Below are 6,104 nucleotides of genomic sequence, written 5' to 3' on the forward strand. Positions count from 1 at the left end.
TACAATCCTTTTGAAAAAGAGGAGGAGCTGCAGGGAGAGCGTCCCAGGTGGTGGCGGTTGGGGGTTGCTGCCGCTCCTGGGACTTGGAGTCCTGCGCCGCAACACGCTCGCAGCCCTGCAGAGTCAACCTCCCACAAGGAGCCCCACACGAAGCGGGACCCGCGCAGCGGGTTCCGCGAGCAGTTAGGGTGAAGGCAGAGGTAGAAAACAGCAGTCCAGAGTCCCAGCTCGAGGCAGAAGCAATTTCCAGAGTAATCCAACTTACAGCCAACGGAGACGGCTTTTAACTATGATGTTTGCAGGGAGGAGCTGCAGGGAGAGCGCCCCAGGTGGTGGCGGTTGGGGGTTGCTGGCGCTCCTGGGACTTGGAGTCCTGCGCCGCAACACGCTCGCAGCCCTGCAGAGTCAACCTCCCACAAGGAGCCCCACACGAAGCGGGACCCGCGCAGCGAGTTCCGCGAGCAGTTAGGGTGAAGGCAGAGGTAGAAAACAGCAGTCCAGAGTCCCAGCTCGAGGCAGAAGCAATTTCCAGAGTAATCCAACTTAGAGCCAACGGAGACGGCTTTTAACTATGATGTTTGCAGGGAGGAGCTGCAGGGAGAGCGTCCCAGGTGGTGGCGGTTGGGGGTTGCTGGCGCTCCTGGGACTTGGAGTCCTGCGCCGCAACACGCTCGCAGCCCTGCAGAGTCAACCTCCCACAAGAAGCCCCACACGAAGCGGGACCCGCGCAGCGGGTTCCGCGAGCAGTTAGGGTGAAGGCAGAGGTAGAAAACAGCAGTCCAGAGTCCCAGCTCGAGGCAGAAGCAATTTCCAGAGTAATCCAACTTACAGCCAACGGAGACGGCTTTTAACTATGATGTTTGCAGGGAGGAGCTGCAGGGAGAGCGCCCCAGGTGGTGGCGGTTGGGGGTTGCTGGCGCTCCTGGGACTTGGAGTCCTGCGCCGCAACACGCTCGCAGCCCTGCAGAGTCAACCTCCCACAAGGAGCCCCACACGAAGCGGGACCCGCGCAGCGAGTTCCGCGAGCAGTTAGGGTGAAGGCAGAGGTAGAAAACAGCAGTCCAGAGTCCCAGCTCGAGGCAGAAGCAATTTCCAGAGTAATCCAACTTAGAGCCAACGGAGACGGCTTTTAACTATGATGTTTGCAGGGAGGAGCTGCAGGGAGAGCGCCCCAGGTGGTGGCGGTTGGGGGTTGCTGGCGCTCCTGGGACTTGGAGTCCTGCGCCGCAACACGCTCGCAGCCCTGCAGAGTCAACCTCCCACAAGGAGCCCCACACGAAGCGGGACCCGCGCAGCGAGTTCCGCGAGCAGTTAGGGTGAAGGCAGAGGTAGAAAACAGCAGTCCAGAGTCCCAGCTCGAGGCAGAAGCAATTTCCAGAGTAATCCAACTTAGAGCCAACGGAGACGGCTTTTAACTATGATGTTTGCAGGGAGGAGCTGCAGGGAGAGCGTCCCAGGTGGTGGCGGTTGGGGGTTGCTGGCGCTCCTGGGACTTGGAGTCCTGCGCCGCAACACGCTCGCAGCCCTGCAGAGTCAACCTCCCACAAGGAGCCCCACACGAAGCGGGACCCGCGCAGCGGGTTCCGCGAGCAGTTAGGGTGAAGGCAGAGGTAGAAAACAGCAGTCCAGAGTCCCAGCTCGAGGCAGAAGCAATTTCCAGAGTAATCCAACTTAGAGCCAACGGAGCCGGCTTTTAACTATGATGTTTGCAGGGAGGAGCTGCAGGGAGAGCGTCCCAGGTGGTGGCGGTTGGGGGTTGCTGGCGCTCCTGGGACTTGGAGTCCTGCGCCGCAACACGCTCGCAGCCCTGCAGAGTCAACCTCCCACAAGGAGCCCCACACGAAGCGGGACCCGCGCAGCGGGTTCCGCGAGCAGTTAGGGTGAAGGCAGAGGTAGAAAACAGCAGTCCAGAGTCCCAGCTCGAGGCAGAAGCAATTTCCAGAGTAATCCAACTTACAGCCAACGGAGCCGGCTTTTAACTATGATGTTTGCAGGGAGGAGCTGCAGGGAGAGCGTCCCAGGTGGTGGCGGTTGGGGGTTGCTGGCGCTCCTGGGACTTGGAGTCCTGCGCCGCAACACGCTCGCAGCCCTGCAGAGTCAACCTCCCACAAGAAGCCCCACACGAAGCGGGACCCGCGCAGCGGGTTCCGCGAGCAGTTAGGGTGAAGGCAGAGGTAGAAAACAGCAGTCCAGAGTCCCAGCTCGAGGCAGAAGCAATTTCCAGAGTAATCCAACTTACAGCCAATGGAGACGGCTTTTAACTATGATGTTTGCAGGGAGGAGCTGCAGGGAGAGCGTCCCAGGTGGTGGCGGTTGGGGGTTGCTGGCACTCCTGGGACTTGGAGTCCTGCGCCGCAAAACGCTCGCAGCCCTGCAGAGTCAACCTCCCACAAGGAGCCCCACACGAAGCGGGACCCGCGCAGCGGGTTCCGCGAGCAGTTAGGGTGAAGGCAGAGGTAGAAAACAGCAGTCCAGAGTCCCAGCTCGAGGCAGAAGCAATTTCCAGAGTATTCTACTACTATCCAAATACACACAAACACATAAAATACCAACATAGAAATATAGTCTGATATATACACACACACATACACACAACAGAACAAAATATTACACAGACACAAAAACACACACAGTCCTAGAACTCTGAGCACATTATGGTTTGAATTTTGTTAAGACTTCTCAGGAATCCTAGATCTCGAGTCTGTGCCAACAACTCCTGATCTAGGACCCGATTAACAAACTCTCTCCCTTACGGAGGCCGCCCCGCGAGTGTGTGTGCAATTGAACATTGATCTGATTTGCCTTGACTTTCGTTCAGGCTGTAATCCTTCCAAGTTGTAGACACCCTTTTAACTCTATTTTAATACTTACATAATCATAAGGCGACCAGAACAAACGGCCTAATTTGCAAAACATGTTACAGGCTTCAGATGGTTCTAAATACAGAAAGTTGACCTTGATGAGCCTTGAGCCAGTGTTAAGACAGTTCTAGGCCCTGAAAGGCATTCTTATGGCTGCCTGAAGCCAAGAAAACCTCTTGTCATCAGGCTTGAGAGCCACACAACTGTCTTAAACCCTGTAACTATAGCTGTCCCCTGGAAGTGAACAATCATAGGTGTGGCACTATTTGTTTTACTCCTACCAACTGTGATTGAAAACATCAAATAGCTCATAATTTGAAAAAACCCAAATGTTCTTCCAAAGAGGAACAGCTGAACAAGCTGATTGAATGCACAACCACTGGCATCTTTAGCCATATTGCAAAGGGCCTAAAAAGTACATTGGAACGTATTTAAGGACTCTTTAAACATTTATTAACATGCAATTAATATCAGGGGTTGAGCAGAGAGAAAAAGATCAAACATATTATTCTGCACTGTATTTCGCTTCAACTGTTATTTTATCAAAAGCATATTGTAAAGGAGTACAACAAACAACAATTAAACCTTAAAATTCACTTTGAACAAAGAAAACATTCACAATTACATTAAATGATAAGTACAATACATAACAAGTAAGGGGCCGACTACGATGCGGCTCGGAAGGCTCCGTTCCAAGCTGCATCGTAGTGGGTGGGTCGGAAGGCTCCGTTCCGAGCCGCATCGTAGTGGTCGGGTCGGATTACTTTCCGGCCTTCTCATTACAATGGAGGATGTTGGAAATGAAACCTTCCGGTCATTCAGTCTGGCATCGTATGGGCTCGGAGAGCCTGTCCACCAGTTGGAATCCGGCAAGTAATCTCAAGGACAGGCTTTCCCCCCCCTTGAGATTACGATAATGGTTTCTGACATGGTTTCCTTGCCGGTCTGTCTGACATGGAAACCCTGTCGAAAAGCACCTTTGGGGTCCCCCAGTTGTGCCCCTTGGGTGCACCGGCACAGGGTGGAGGCCGAGGGGGCACCTACAGTCCCCCATGTTGATTCCTGCACCTTGTTGCAGGCCCCTTGAGGTGCCTGCCACGGGGTGCTGGGATGGGCTAGACCTCCCATTTTACTACGGGAGCATGAATTATAGCCGGTTTACAGTCGTAATGCATGCTCCTATATTAAAATGTAGAAATGCGACCAAACAGAATTTGGTAACATTCTAATGAGGCGGTCGCTCCCTTGACGGATGCAGTGTCGGGCGGAAGTGAGTCCGTCTGACATCGTCATGAGGGCCGTAGTGTGTAAGAACATCACAATTAAATTTCAACATACTAAAATGATCAACAATAGATTATTAGAATTTTTCCTCTTTGCATACAATTTACATAATAATCGTAACTACTGCACCACTCTCAAAGTTATTTATTATGACAAAATAATTCTAGCATATTTTCCTACTACTAGTAGAAATTCATGATTTCATTAAGTATGGACTAGCTGATCTTATGCACATGTTCCTTTAATGGTATTTAACTCAGCAGCAATGATAGAAACATTACCTAATAAATATTACAATTTCCTAAAGGGAATTAATCAAATATAAGTTAGAGTATGTCCAGTAGCTTTATTTTAAGGTCTCACCTATGGATAGCTGTTATCTTTCTGTTGTTGAACATTTAGGGTGTGATTTACAGTTTGGCGGATCGGTTACTCCATCACAAACATGACCGATATCCCATCTCACGTACTACAAGTGCCATTGTATATAATGCACCTGTGACACGTCAAATAGCGTACGCGTCACGTGCGTAACAGAGTAACCCTCTTCTAAGCCAGGCCCTAACTGTGGACAGCACCAATGATTAGAGTGTGCTTTGTATTAGCCGATCCTTACCATTCATTGCCTTTTATGGCAATATTAGTTTCCTGTTTCCTATAGTGTTGATGTTTTAGCATTTAAATGGTCAATTAGACGTATTGGGTCCATACGAAAGTCCAAAAGGACGAGAACCCTAGGCACTCCTGAATACCCACTAAGTAAATCCACACAGGAAAATTCATTCAGTGCAAGATTCAGCAAGTTGTATTTAAAAAAATAAATCATTACATAAGGCAAAATGCATGAGGTTAGTCAAGCAAATAAATCACTGAGAGGATAACATGAGGCTGAACACCTCCAAAATATACCAAGTATATCAGTGAGCACTCTGATATAGAGTCTACTTCTAAGAAGAAAAGGAAAATCATGGGCACACATTTCAAAAACGACACTTCTAGATTTTTAACAGCAGAGAATCAAGCCCTTAGAATGGTATTACATGGATGTGCTAATAAAGTTGCAATAATAACAAGCATTTGCAATGCAATCGGTTTCGCACTAGTGAGAGTTAGAGCTATTGGTGTTGTAAATTACAATGTATTTTGCCGATGTGTTTTGGCTTGGAGTGGAGTGGATGTATGCTTTGTGGAGTGGAATTATGTGGGTTGAATTGGAATTGTTAGTTGTGGAACTGTGTGTGGTGGAATTGTGTGGTGTGGAGTAAATTTGTGTAGGGGAATTAAGAGGCTTAGTGTGCAGTGGATTTATGTGAATAGTAATTATGTGGTATTGAGTCTAATGGAATTATGTGTTGTGGGATTGTGCGTCATGGAATGTAATTATGTGGAATGGTATTTTGTGTTGTAGATTGTTATAGTGGAATGTAATTATGTGAAGTGCTATTACATTCAGTGGCATGATGTGGAATGTGTGGTATGGATTGGATGTATATGGTATGTTGTGCAGTTGTGTTGAGTTTAATAGTGTCGTTTGGTGCTGAAGTATATGGTGTGGAATGGAAATGTGTGGAGTTGAATTGTGTGGCATGAATCTGTTTCGTGTTGGGTGTAATTATACTGATTGAGATTATGTGGTATGGTCTTGAGAATCTATGTGGATTGTTGCTATGTGACAGTGATTTTATGTGGGGTCTCTGGATGTGGTATTGAGCAGAGTGTAAATAGGTGGAGTTGAATCATGTTGCATGTAGTGGTATTGGGTTGTGTTATTTATTTCATGGTTCAACCTCATGTCAGTAATGTCACGTAATGTTATTGAAGCCATCCTGTTGTATATTAACTGGTCCCAGTCTCTAAGTTGAGGCCACCACAGGAATGAACACCTGGGAACAAAGCACTGGCAGCTATGCAAGTTAACGCGGCTATCTGCTCCAAACAGTGCTTATCATGTTACCTATC

Source organism: Lissotriton vulgaris, unplaced genomic scaffold (genome assembly GCF_964263255.1).
Source record: "Lissotriton vulgaris unplaced genomic scaffold, aLisVul1.2 SCAFFOLD_4937, whole genome shotgun sequence".
NCBI classification, from domain to species: Eukaryota; Metazoa; Chordata; class Amphibia; order Caudata; family Salamandridae; genus Lissotriton; species Lissotriton vulgaris.